The sequence below is a fragment of the Leptosomus discolor genome, chromosome 6, assembly GCF_034619465.1.
Source record: "Leptosomus discolor isolate bLepDis1 chromosome 6, bLepDis1.hap2, whole genome shotgun sequence".
Lineage (NCBI taxonomy): Eukaryota > Metazoa > Chordata > Aves > Leptosomiformes > Leptosomidae > Leptosomus > Leptosomus discolor.
The window spans coordinates 47,331,548-47,344,893 of NC_141396.1; the positions used below are offsets into that span (position 1 = coordinate 47,331,548).

Genomic DNA, 13,346 nt, shown 5'->3' on the forward strand with positions numbered 1-13,346 from the left:
AGAACAGGTAACGTAATTCTATAACGGTATTTTGAGGTTGTCTTTTAGCAAACATTCCTGTCCTTAAGACCGAAACTGTGTCTGCAAAAATTTATCACTAATTTATGTTCAAATTCATAATTAAAACATTTTCATAGAAATGTTGATATGTGTCATATTGTTTTCGGGTGCTCTGATACCAAAATAAAGAATAAAATCTAGTGAAAATAACTGCTTATTCTATTACTCTTCAGTATGCTCAATGTCTGCATTTCTGAGCGCTGTCATATAAGGAGAATTACAGGAGCTATGAAATGTGCTTACGATTTATTGCCTACAATTAATTACACTCACAATCGTTTACAAGGAAAAAATTGTACCAATAAACTGGAGACCTTTTAAAAAGAACTGCATATTACTTCAAAATGATAGGCTTCTCTAGCAGCTTCACTACTGCACTTTGGCTAAAAAGGTTCCTGTTCCAACAGCAAACTCCCCGCCTGGGCCTGTCCCAGCTCTCCAACTGCAGACTCGCTGCAAAAGCCACGTTCTTTAGCAATAGGGTGAGCAACGCCCAGGGTTTCGTTGCATGTCTTGGTATAGCTGTGGTCGTGATTTATTTTTTTTAAAGCTTCAGAGCTCATAGTAAACAGATTACATGAAAAATTCAGCTGGCTTTTAACAAAATAAATTTCCAGCTTCACTGGAGAAAAGGTTGAAAAAGGATTTTTGTAGAATCTCAGGGATGGAAAGAAAACCGGGGGGGGGTGGGGGGGGGGGTGGTTGGGTTTTGGTTGGGTTTTTGGTTGGGGTTTTTTTAGCAGTAGAGATTTTCTAGGCTGGATTTTTGTCCTGTTTCATATTTTTTATGCTCAACATTGATGATATTAATAGTGGGACTTTTATATCAAACTTCAAACACTGCAAAAGAGCAGTCACCCATCAGAACCAGGAGAACCTTTACAAGTTAGTAGAGCTCTGCTCCTGCTGCATCTCTATTAATAACCAGCTGCAAAACCCATTGCTTATATAAATCGTTGTGAAACAGGGAGGGGATTAAGTATGGTGAGGGCTTTGTTTTGGTGGACTTGTTCAGTGGAAAGCAAAATGATAGTTAGTATCAAATCCACTTCAAGAGAGTGAATCGGGACAACAGAAATTCCCCAACACAGGAAATGTGTTTCCCAAAGGATTTTTGCCTTTTTAAAAAAATAAATCTAAGGTTACAATTTATTTATCTTATGATTCCTAACTTCCCTAGTGCAAACCCTGGGCAAACGTCAAGCCCGGCACTGTTGTCCTCTTGAGTCTGTAAACAGACGGAATTAAACAACAGCATCGCTAAGTGCGAACTTTCTCCATTCATCTTAATGGACTGTTAATTATGACCACTTAAATGCCCACAGTGTTAACCCTTTCATCGCTGACTGCATTTCACCCAAAAGGGCAGTTTATAGATGCTGATTTATCCACAGGCAGGTAGATGTGAAACTCACAATCGATGTACAGTTAAGTGGACTAAATGATTAATAAAGTTATGAATATAGATGATGCAGCCAGCTGAAAAAACTAATAGTCATCTCCTGAACTTTACTGTTTTCAAAGATTCAAGCAAAATGATGCTTTCAGTGTCATCACTGCAGTGTTACTGTGAGAGTTGCAGAGATTCAAATAGGACGGTGTTGGGTTTGTAGTGCATTTTCAGATAGCAGAAAGGCTGGTAAAACATAGTTAAATGACATTGCACATCCTAACTGACATGTGAATATGTAATGTCAGGATATAATACAGCTAGTTAACTTTTTTTAAGTTCAGAAATTTCTACAGAGCTATATCAGAAATGAAAGAGAATTTACTTTAAAAAGTCAGGTAAATCTTGCAAAAATTTCTCAGAGATCTTAATTATTCCTGCTTATAAGCTGATGCTACTAATTGAATTAACAGATATTACAAACTGAAAGAAACCACACAACCAAAAATCCCAGTGGTTTTGAAGAATTTAACAGAACAGTATTCGGAGTACAGTCCTGACAGGAATTAAATTTTTAATATCATATGTACCACATAAATAGTAATTACCACAAGTATTTGAATCTAATGTTATACCACTAATTTAAGTTCTTCAAAAGCTCTAGTTTCTTCTCTCTTGAGCAAATGGATCTGGTAGAATACAGACAGCCTTACTTTCATTAAGTCCCCCTCTTTCCCCACTGTCTGCATTCAGCCCAGATCCAGGGCTAAACTATAGCAGTTGCTCCATCACCTGATGACCCCTCCCCAGCCGAGAGGGGGAATCAAGAAAAGGAGAGAAGACCCATGGCCTGAAATGAGAACAGACTTAATGAAACAGCAGAACTAACACTGACACTAAAGCCAATACAAAGCACACGCAGTTATTTATACTTAGCCCCATGAACGGATGGCAGTGACAGCAAACTGGATGACGGTCCTCAGGAGCAGAATGAAGAGTGAGTGCCTCCAGGGATGGCAACCTCCAAGAGGAGGAGAAACCAGAGCAGGATAAGCAGGAAGAAGAGCAGATTGAAGAAGGAACACTCCACTTCCCCCTTACGAGCAAACTTCCCCTTTTATACTGAGCGTGAGGTTTATGGTATGGGACATACCTGTGAGCCAGCCTGGGTCAGCTGCCCTGGCCTTTACCTCCCCTGGCTTAAGCACCTGCTAATGGTGCATGCCAGGGCTGGCCTAAGAGTCTACCCCAGCGAAACCAGGACACCCCCACTCCCACTGGCATCACTGGCCTTTTGAGGAAAGCCTTATAGCCAAAAAAGACTGTGTCCATTTCTTCTGTCCACACCACAGGTTTTTCAGTGGTTCCTTCCACCAGATCCTATGGTTGTTTCATGCTTGCACAAATCCCAAATGTGGCCAAATAGACGCATTCTTGTCCTGGGCTTAAATCACGACAATTCTCAACCCAATGCTTGCCTACAATTTTATTTTTAATACCTGCATTACCACAGCCACCTGGGGGTATATGATAGGCTGGCTAGCATGGGGAAAAGAAAGCGTTCACAACATTTACAACATGCAAACCCCTCTTACATGCTTTCTCAGTCTGTGCTGGTGGTTTCAACCTCCGCCACTGCACTGCGACTGGCTACAATTGCAACGCAGATACTAATTTTTGCAGCGTAACTCTTGTTTCCAGAGTACATGAAATGGTCAACAAGTCACTCACAATGGTTAGAAAACAACAATGGATTGGCCAAGTAAAGCAGCTCTGAATACAGAAACCATTTTCCAAAACCCTGAGAACCCAACAATTATTTGTGCTCAAGTCTGTGGTCCATTTTCCCCATGTAAGCACTTTAAGATATCAATTTTTTTCTTTTAAATAAGAAGTAGTTGTACATGAGCAGTCAGGCCCATGTGGTCAGCATGTAACGATGGCAAGAACAACAGTACGTGGGCCAGTGCATTGGGTCTACCACCACTCTGGAGACCCCCCTGATAGTTACCATAGAGATAGTAGGAGCCACAAAGAGCTTCGATCACATTGCTGGCTGGGAGGGGGTCAATTTGTATGCGCGAGCCCTGCTGGGATTGAAAGAATGCAGAGGAGGACAGGAAAGATAATAGAGAGAAAAATAAGTGAAGGGAGAACATAAGAAATGAAAAAAATTAAAGAAAGAAAGGAAAGGGGGGGCGGGCAACCAAAGGGAGTGAGGGAAAAGCCAGCAGAGAGACCAAGGGGAAATGAAGAGGGAAGGAGAGAGAAAGTAAGTGACAAAATTCATCTTGTGCAGACAGCGCTCGGATTGCTGCCTGACAGGAACCGCTGCTCCAGAGGGCCTGAGCCAGCAGCACGGCCGGCTGCAGGAGCAGCGGGGATGGATGGATGGACAGACAGACAGATGGATGGATGGATGCCTGCAGCATCTGACCGACGCCAGGAAAACTGTTCACACGGTGGAGCAAGGAGAGGGGATGACAGAGGGGAGAGGGGACGTTGCTTTTCATACACCCACGGGTCAGCAGCTCAAACGTGGCGTTGACTGAGCCAGTGCCACAAAAGCAAACAGGTTTCTTTCTTCTTTGGACTTGTCAACCCAGGGCACTGAGGGCTCAAGGCTGGACAGGTTTTGCCTCTGAGAGCTGTGACTGCCTGGGGCTGGTGGGGCTGGAGCTTCAGGAGCTGCTTGGGGTGTGCAGGAGAGCCACGGCAGCCTCCACAGCCCCAGCTGCTGCAAGCTCATCTATACTCACCCTGTCATATTGCTGTGTATGCCTTCAGAGACACTGGAAGACCTTTCTAAACTAAGATACATCAGAAAGGCTGAGAGGAACACTTTGAATTACTATTTAAATCAGCAAAGTATCCAAAATACCAAACCCCAGAAACAACCCCTTATGGATGTCTAAGTGACCATTGTTGGAAAAATCTGTGGTTCCTCTGCAGATTAGTAATGGAGTGGCCAAAATCTGCTCGTCTGTCAAGAGGAGTCATAGCAAAGTCAGAGAGAGAGAGGGGTATTACAATTCAACACATAGCCAGTAATAGTTAAAAAGTCTTATTTGGTGGCACGTTCATGGGCCCTGTACCTCTCAAAAACGTAAGAGTAACAAAGAACGCCCTGCTTCAGTGGTCTCATCAATGCCATAGCGTCACTCTGTGCCGCAGCAGCTCACCTTGCAGATCTTCCTAGGACATGCACAGCTTCATAGCCTCGTGCTGGGACTTAGCTTCCATACTGGGATTTCAGTGTGCCAGTGGAGAAATGCCCCAAAGGCTGCAAGAGCAGCAGGCTGCTGTACTGTACCATAGCCCCCATAGCTGAGCAACCAAAGAATTTTTCCTGGGGAGAATGATGGTCTGCTGAGTTTTTCTAAAATGTACCTTTTTTCACTAGAGGGAGCATCACAGTACTCACCTTCAGGACTAGCCCATTCAGCCCCATGAGACTAAGACAACATCCCCTACATTGTCTTATAGAGAAACAGATTTAAATATGTTCACAGAAAATCAGCATGGATTTCAGAGATAATCCCCAACTCCAATAGCACCCACTGGCCCAACTGCAGTATCATGTGCTCAGTATATCGCATGGACTAGTCTAGAACTGAGTATGAAGGTGGGGGGTTTTTAATGCGTTGGTTTTGTGCCAACTGTCAAATTGACCATAAATTAAGATTTCTCCCTTGCATATTAGCACCAAAGTCAACTTACCCCTGAGATCAACAGCATCGCCTTTGAGTTAAAAGCACACCGATGTCTGAATAACAGTAAAATTACTGAAGGACCTAAAAGCTTCTAGAAATGCTGTAACGGAGCTTTTCCAAATATAGCAATGTCACCATTTTAAGTCAAATACATCGTGATTTTAGCTTAAAAAGCCCTCCAAAGCAACACAAACTAAATTGAAAACACTTTCTGTTCAGAGGAATGTACTCTTTACATAAAGCTGTAAACTATAGCATGAAAATGGCACATATAAAATTGTAAAGTGCCTTTGTAGGAAAAAACCTGAAGAGTGCTATGCACAAGCTCCCAAACTGTCCTATGCATTAGAGCCATTAGAGCTACTCTTTTTTTTTTCATGCAATTTATAATACAGAATCATTTTTAAAAGAGATGGTGTCAGCGCAGCCTCAGATATACTCAAGGATTTCAAAGCCCACTTCCAGCCCTTCCCCTTCCCCTATCACCACCACGCGTGTAGGAGGGATCCTCCACTAAGCCTGTCCAGTAGTTTCCACCCAAGCCCAGCCCAGCCCCAACAGCCTTGGGCTGCTGAAGTCATTAAGATTTTTATGAACATCTACTAGCCAGATGAGTCCTCATTTCCAAAGCCCTTACAATTTTTTCCACTACAAGAAAACTTTCCAAAAGCTGGGTAATAGGCCCCAAATGGTTCTTTCAGCACTAATGGGAACTGGAAAATAAAAAACCGTCCAGCAGGTAATTTGTACAAGTCCTTTAAATCTTGAAAACGAGGCTATTCATTTTCTAATAATAACTCTTTACTGCAGCTAATCTTATCTTCCTTCCACAATAAACTCCTAATTATTACCTTTCCAGCCAGCATATCTGTGATTTTAAAAGTGTGTGACAGCAGTAAAAGCAAGAAAATACTTAAGTTAGGCATACATAAGATCCTTGTTTTTTAAGCTCTGGACAACATGATCTAACGGAACAAGTTACAAGCTGGGAGCGAACTATTCATACTAGAGAAGTCAAGGACAGTCACCGCTGCTCCTGTGCCTGACGGCTCTGGGGAAGCTCCACCTTCTGCTTGATGAGACCTGCACTGCCCAACTGAAAATGAAAGAGGAAAAGTTACTTTTTTTTTCCATCTCTTCATTTTAATGTAGACCCAGTCAAACCCAGAATGCACTACTAAAGGCAAATGAATAAACATTTTTGCAAATATTTGTCTAAACTCAGAACTTTGCACATCATTAATTACAAGGTTTATCTCTCATTTGTACTAGAAGTACCTCAGGGCCAGCAATCCTGTGAGACCCAACTACCAAGCACAGTGTGTGTAACGGCACAGACCTTTTCTGTATCACTTTCACTCTTCAGAGGCCAAGCAAATTATGGAGAGTACCTGCGAAGCTAATTTTGAGTTTCGGAATATATATATCGCCCGAGGAGAAAAACAATGTCAGATAAAGTATGCCCTCAAATAAAACTGAAGAGCTGAATTTTGAATAGTAGCTAATCGTCACTGCCTATTCTCAATCAAGCTCTAGAAGAAGCAGTACTTAGAGAAGCTTCATCTGTCTGAGAAAACCAGGAATGTTTGCGGGGAATCTGTAAAAAGAAAAAGAGATCAAAACTGATCGCTCCAATTCTGCCATTTTACTGCACCACTTTACAATCACCTTTTAAACAGTACAAGGGATTTAACTGCACTGTTTTTTAAACAGATATATTTACAAACAGTGCTCAGCTTGCTAAACCGATTTTTCTTACCAATATATGCACTTCTCTAATAAGCACTTGACAATCGTTTGCAGAGCCTGGTATGGCAACGACCCAACAAGAAAACACAATAAGCAGAATATCCTGTCCATTCAGAGTAAAATGTAAAATCACCAGTCCCTTTGGCCTCAGTTATTTGGAAGTTCCCAGATATTCCTTGCCCTTCTGGAAGGTGTGGATAGAAGTATTCCCACACCTTTCCCTGCTCTTTATCTTAAGGTGCCGTGTAGCTCTCCAGTTTTGTCACCAAAGCTATGGTGATGATAAAGGAATATAATACCTAACAGAAAAAAAAAGTCTGAGCCCAGCTCATGTAACAATGCTTTAGGTATATTAGGGCAAATAAACTTTACGAATAAAAGCTTTATTCTTTATAGGAAAGATATTACACTGGTGTTTCTTTTCCCGCACATACATTTATTTCAGGCAAAATATGTATGTTGAGTCATCACTAAAATGACATTTTTAGCTTACCAGCTTTGGCAAGCAGGTAAGTTAAATTCATTTACTTCTTATTTATTTCTACAAAATTTCTTTGTCCTTCACATTTGATGGACAAAATACAGAGGTATATCTCCTTTGCACCATTTCCTCCCTGGAACCCTTTCCCACATAAATCGGCGTTTCATGACATTTAAATGCAGTTCCTTAAGCTTTCAACAAATTTCATACGGCTGTCCCCTCTGGGCCCTGTAACTGTCCCCAAATTCCCAGTATTATTCAATCTAGCTGAAATCTTCCTGTTTCTTAGATAACACTAACAATTTGAGCTGAGTGTTTTCATTTTCAGAATAAGAGCTGCCCATTAAGAAGTCAGTGCCTGCTTTTCCAGGTTGTTGTTTCTAGTCTATGCATTTTTTTCTCACAAACACAAGTTTGCAATTTTAGCCTCTGACGGAGCTTGTCATTCGCATTTTAGGAATTTTGCTCACTCTGCTTTTCACAAATACCGTTATTTTGAGATTCTTACCTTCTCCAATTGTAAAAAATGACTAGAAAAAGCTGCTTGCCTTCGTAGTGACTTTTGATGCAAATAGTCTCAAGAAATGCTGTACAAACATCGGGATGCCTATGAAACAGATGCTATATATATTTTAATGTATCAGTCCATGGGGGAAAGTATATCACTGAGAAATCAAAGCAAAACTGTTCAGATACAGGAAGTAAAGCTGTAGCTACTGAAATAATCAGGAACTGCATATGCAGTACCTCAAAATTTCCTTGAAAATTAGAAATTTTAATAAGAGCAATACAGTTCTCAATAGGAACTTTATCCTTAGCAATTAGGATTAGAAATGCTGCCCAAACTAACATTAAAGAAAACAGCAAGTGAATAAAACCAAGCAGTTCTGCTGTGCAATCCTATTCTCTAATCTTCAGACAACGCTCTCCAGCCACCCCTGCATTATTTTTATTAGCTGTCTTTGGCTTTTTTTAAGTGCGTTGTTTCTGCTGAGCTTATCTGCAAAGGAGTAGGTCCAAAGTAAGCAAACAGCAACGAGGAAATAAATAAATAAATAACCCCAGGGAAGGAGCCTTTCTGAGCCTGTGTAGCTGAACCACTGACTTATTGTCTCCTCTCTCACCACACCCCCCCTTCAGTCAGCTGTTCCTTTTTTGGTTTTTTTTTTTAATATATATATTTTTAAAATTTGGGAAGGCCTAACCAGCATTAACAGCTTTACAATTCTTAGTGGAAAAGGGAAAGCTATTTTGCAGTTATATGAAAACAAAAAGCATCTGAAATATTTGTTTTCACCATCAGGTGGGGGGAGGTTAGGGAAAAAAAAAAATAAAGACAGCTGTTAATCCGTTTTAGTAAAAGTGGAAAAATGCTGGGGACTTTCTAAGCCTAATTTCAGCCTAGAGTGATTTTCGTGGCTAAACAATGAATCCTTAGAACAATTGGTTCATATCATGCATACACAACAAACTCTGAATGCAGGGCCTGATCCAATTTCCAGGGTAATCGGTAGGAATACCCCCTTTGACTTCAGTGAGAGTAACAACGTACAGTACCATTAAAAATAAAAAATCTTTACAAATGTATTCTGGGTGAATACAGGCTAATTGTTTGTTTATGTTGCATGAGCTCTAAAAGTGTTTTTGCAGCATTACATGTGACTTACATCGATGCAAACAAATCAATACAAATCGTGGGTAAAAAAAAGCACCATCGCTTAGAGAGGTACTAAATTTCCAGACCACGGTGTTCAGATTATGATTATTTATTGCCATTGTACAGAGATGAAAGGCTGTGGCGTTCCTTCCAGTTTCATTGCTTCATGCCAGCTGAATTCTGCGAGAGGGATGGTGTTAGAAATGGAAGGCTACAGTAATGTTAACTATGCTGTTTCCCTCCAACATCCATTTTGTTCCAAAGAAACACTTGCCAGAGATTAAAATATTCAAGATGGCTGTTTTCTGCACCCTTTCTGCGAGATCTACAGTTTCTCATGGTTCAAATATTCTGCATCCCCGTCCTTATTAAGACTATGAATATTTTATTCCCAATCTTATCTGCCTCCCAAGTCACTAAATATTGGCGGAAGTTCAACGGGGGGTTGCTTAAAAACCACCTCCTTTCCAGCCCGGGCACCGGCGCAGCCCCGCGGCCGCCGGCTCTCGCAGCTCCCTCCCCCGTACCGGGACCCGCCGGGCGCAGCCGGGCGAGGACGCGCCGCAGCCGGCGGCGGAGCGGGCCTCCCCCACGGCGGGACACCCCCGGCGGCCCGGTCGTGCGCCTCGGCCCCGCTCGCCCCCGCTCGCCCCCGCCGCCGGGGCCGGCAGGGCCGGGGGCAGCGCGGCGGCTCCGCGGGGGCCCGCGACCCGCACCTGGGCTTCCGCGCCGGCCCCTCCCGGGCTGCCACCGAGTAGCTGCGGGGCGGGGCGGGCACCGGCAGCGCCGCGGGGGCCGGGGGGGGGACGCGGCGGCGGGAGACGCTGCTCCGCTGCCGGCGGCGGCTGCGTGGGGGTCTCGGCTCCGCGGGGGCGCCGCCGCCCCGCCCGCTGGCAGGAGGCGGCGGGAAGCCCCGGGATGGGGCGGGGGCGGCACGGATCCCGCCGGCTCCCGCGCACCGCCCAGCCCACTTCTCCCCTGGGGTTTCCCGTGGCGGGGGCAGAGTATTCTTTTGTCCCTGCGCGTGTGTGTGGTTCCCCTCCCGCAGTACGGGAGGGGGTCGGCGGGGGCTGGGGGGCAGCAGTGCGGGCAGCCGTGCCCCCCCCTCATGGCTCCGCGGGGAGCGCCGGGCCGGGCAGCGGGCGGCCCGCGACGGCGGCTGCCCCCCGCGCGGTGCGGAGCCCCCGGGCGCTGCCCACGGTGTGGATCGGCGGCAGACCCGGGCCCTCTGCCCCCGGCTGCACCGCCGGTGCCCGCAGCCCCGCGTCCCCCTCCGGCCGCTGCCCGAACAAAGAGCCGCGGGCGGGTCGGGGTCGTCCGGGCGGCGGCGGAGGTGCCGGGCTGGGTCCCGGTGGCCCTCCTCCGGGTCTGCCTTCTCTCGGACCTCCGACGGCAACTCTTCCCCAGCTGCGTTACAAATTGGTTGGAAGATTGGTTAAAAATACTAACGCTGGAATTTAACCCGGTGTTTGTTAAGAGGTCACGTTGAGTCTTTTTTTCCTGAAAGTATCAGATGATGCAGTCACTTATTAGAACAGCGTTTATCCTAAACCGCATATAGATAACTGGATTAACGGGAGGCTCGGGTGGTTTATCTGGGTACATTACACAGCTACGTGAAGCTTTTTTTCGTGCCTGAGAACTGAAAGCTTCGCTGACCTCTACAAATTGACTTCATACAAAGAAAGCTTCGATTCCCTGTCTTCTCCCCAAAACGTATCAGGTTTCCCGTTTTCCACAACCCGAATTGTAATTAGTTAGCGAGCAGCTGGGATGAGGCGCTTCCCACTTCCACAAAATGAGGTTCCCGAGCACTGCCCAAATGCCGCTCTGCGCCACCGAGCCCGGGCTGTGCGCTGGAGCCTCCGCCCGCGCAGGTGCCCCGGGGCCGCGGGGCGGGCGCGCACGTACCGCGGCTGTCTTCGCGGGTTTGGCGCACGTTCGCACACCGACACGCACAACTGGAGAGAGCGTTAACAAACCCCGTGGTCGGCAATAATCGCTCTACAAAACGCATCTGCGCCCCGCCGAGGGAAGCAAGGCGTGCTTTGTGGGCGCAGAACCGGCCGTCCTTCCTCCCGAAGTAGCAGCCGGGTGTATTTTAGCTCACAAATTGTTAGTGCTTGCCCAGCCACCGCTGCTTCACGCTGACACGATCAATTTGTTGCCGATTGCTGTAAACTCTTGGTGTCTCCCGGGTAGCGAGGCAATCCGAGCACAGGCAAACGCGGAGTGCAAAATTTCTGTCCCCGGTGCGGCTGTGGTGGCTGCAGCAAGGGCGGCTGAACTCATCCTTCCGCTGCAGGCAACGTGGGCTTACCAACGTTTGTCCAAATGACTCGAGATAAAATAAAATTCTGCTGATCAGTAGGAAATATCCAAGGTTAAGTGCTGCCAACGGTACTCGGTGGGTCCTGCAGCGAGCTACACCTCCTCTGATGCTACGCGCACGGCTGCCCGTTTTTCAAGCTGTTTAACCAAAACGTAAAAGATGCGGGCGATAAGAAAAAATATGCAGGTACAGCACATCGACGGCTTGGGGTGCCTTACTGTCGACAGATTCTCCGGCATTTCTAAATACATGTCTCTTCTCCGGTGCCTTAGCCAGCGAGGGCCGTATCTTGTCACCGATGGTAAATCAATGGCACCGCCTGACCTTTAGCGGGCTGCAGCCTTTATTCGAACCAGGCGAGTGGAAAGGAAAGCGCCGGGAAGCGCCGCTGCCAGGGGGAAGGGGCATTTTTGAGGTGGGCGCTGCTTCCTGCGAGCGGTGCGCGGAGCCGCGCAAGGCTAGGGCGGGAGGCGGCCGCGACGGTTGGGACCAGCTCACGGGCTCCGACGGTGCCAACTTCTAATTGATACGTTTAGGCGAAGCTCCCCACGTAATTGCCTTTAACATCCATTTATGCAAAGCGGCTTCGGGCGAGCCCGGGGCGGCAGCGGCGCCGCAGGCGGGAACGGGCCTCGAAACACCCCCCGCGCCGGGTCTCCGGGTGGGAAGGGGGGCAGTGGGCTCTCTGCGGCCCGGCCTCTCCCGGCGTCGTTTCTTCCCGGCGGAGCGAGCGCCGGGCGTAAAGGCGGGACAGCGGAGCTGCCTCCGTCCGGTGGACGGAGGGGCACTGCCGTGTGCGACGGTGAACTCCCGCCCTGCAGCGCGGCGGCGGTAGCGGCGGCCCGTAGCCGCCCTTCTCGCAACCGGCATTTCCCCCGAGCCTCGGCCCAGGCTACGCGGTCGCGGCAGTGGGAGTGCTGCCGTGCTGCACACGCGCTGCCTGCCGAAGCCAGTCCTCATCGCGCGGCGCCGTCGTAGCGATCGTTATGTAGCACAAGGCAGGTATTTGCCTCGGCGCCTTCCGCCGCCGAAGCACGGGGTAAAAAAAAACCCGGGGGACTCCTGCCTGCCGCAGCCTGCTCCGGCGCCCGCTGGCCTCTGTGGCCCCGCACAGGCGGGTGGAACCGGGACCGCGGCTCGGCGGTCCCGCACCCTCCCCCGCCGGCCGGGAGGGACGCGGCCCCGTGGCTCGGCGCAGGCCGGGAGCCATCTCGCCCCGCAGGCGCAGCTACGCCGTTCCCCGGGCGGGCGGGAGCCGCAGCCGACGCGCGGTGCTCCCCGGCGGGGCCCCCTGCCCGACAGCACGCGGCCCCGGCGGCTATCGCACATGCCCCCCCCCCTCGCCGCCGGCGCCGCAGCCCCCACATGCGACCGGCGGCTGCGGGGGAGCGGGCGAGCCAAAAGGGTGTGCACGTCCCTGGGTGGGCTCGAACCACCAACCTTTCGGTTAACAGCCGAACGCGCTAACCGATTGCGCCACAGAGACGACCCCGGTGGCGAATGTTCGCAGCGACAGTGATGTGTTGCGCCCGGACTTGAGTCCCACGATGGTTGCTCATAGTAGCGGGGTTTTCGTGGAAAAGAAATTCACAAACCGGAGTTAAAACAGCTTCTTCTTGGCTGCTGCTAATTCGCCCGTTACACATGCAGGCCAAAATGTAATTCCACAATATAGCTGCAAAATTGCCCTATACTTAAAAGGTAATTTTAAGTGACTGTGGGGAACAGTTAGACTGTTTAAAACAGACAGCATCCCACTGCATGTGTGTAGGTCAATTATACTTACCCTTCTAAGTGGCTGAAAAGCACAGTGAAGAAAAGGTGATGTTCCTATTACCATTTCATCAAAATCTGCTTCCCACATCACTTTACCACGTTACCAACCTATACCAACAGCTCCACCAAGTACAAAGTTTTCTCATCCAAACCTGAGCAAATGTTTCCCCCTTTTCTTTCACAGACTG

The 13,346-nt window shown here is 47.8% G+C and overlaps 1 non-coding gene across 1 annotated transcript; it reads right to left on the reverse strand.

Moving 5' to 3' along the window:
* Positions 1-12,794: 12,794 nt before the first annotated feature.
* TRNAN-GUU (transfer RNA asparagine (anticodon GUU)) lies at positions 12,795-12,868 on the reverse strand. The gene has a single exon. It is a non-coding gene; the product is annotated as a tRNA-Asn (tRNA).
* Positions 12,869-13,346: the final 478 nt, after the last annotated feature.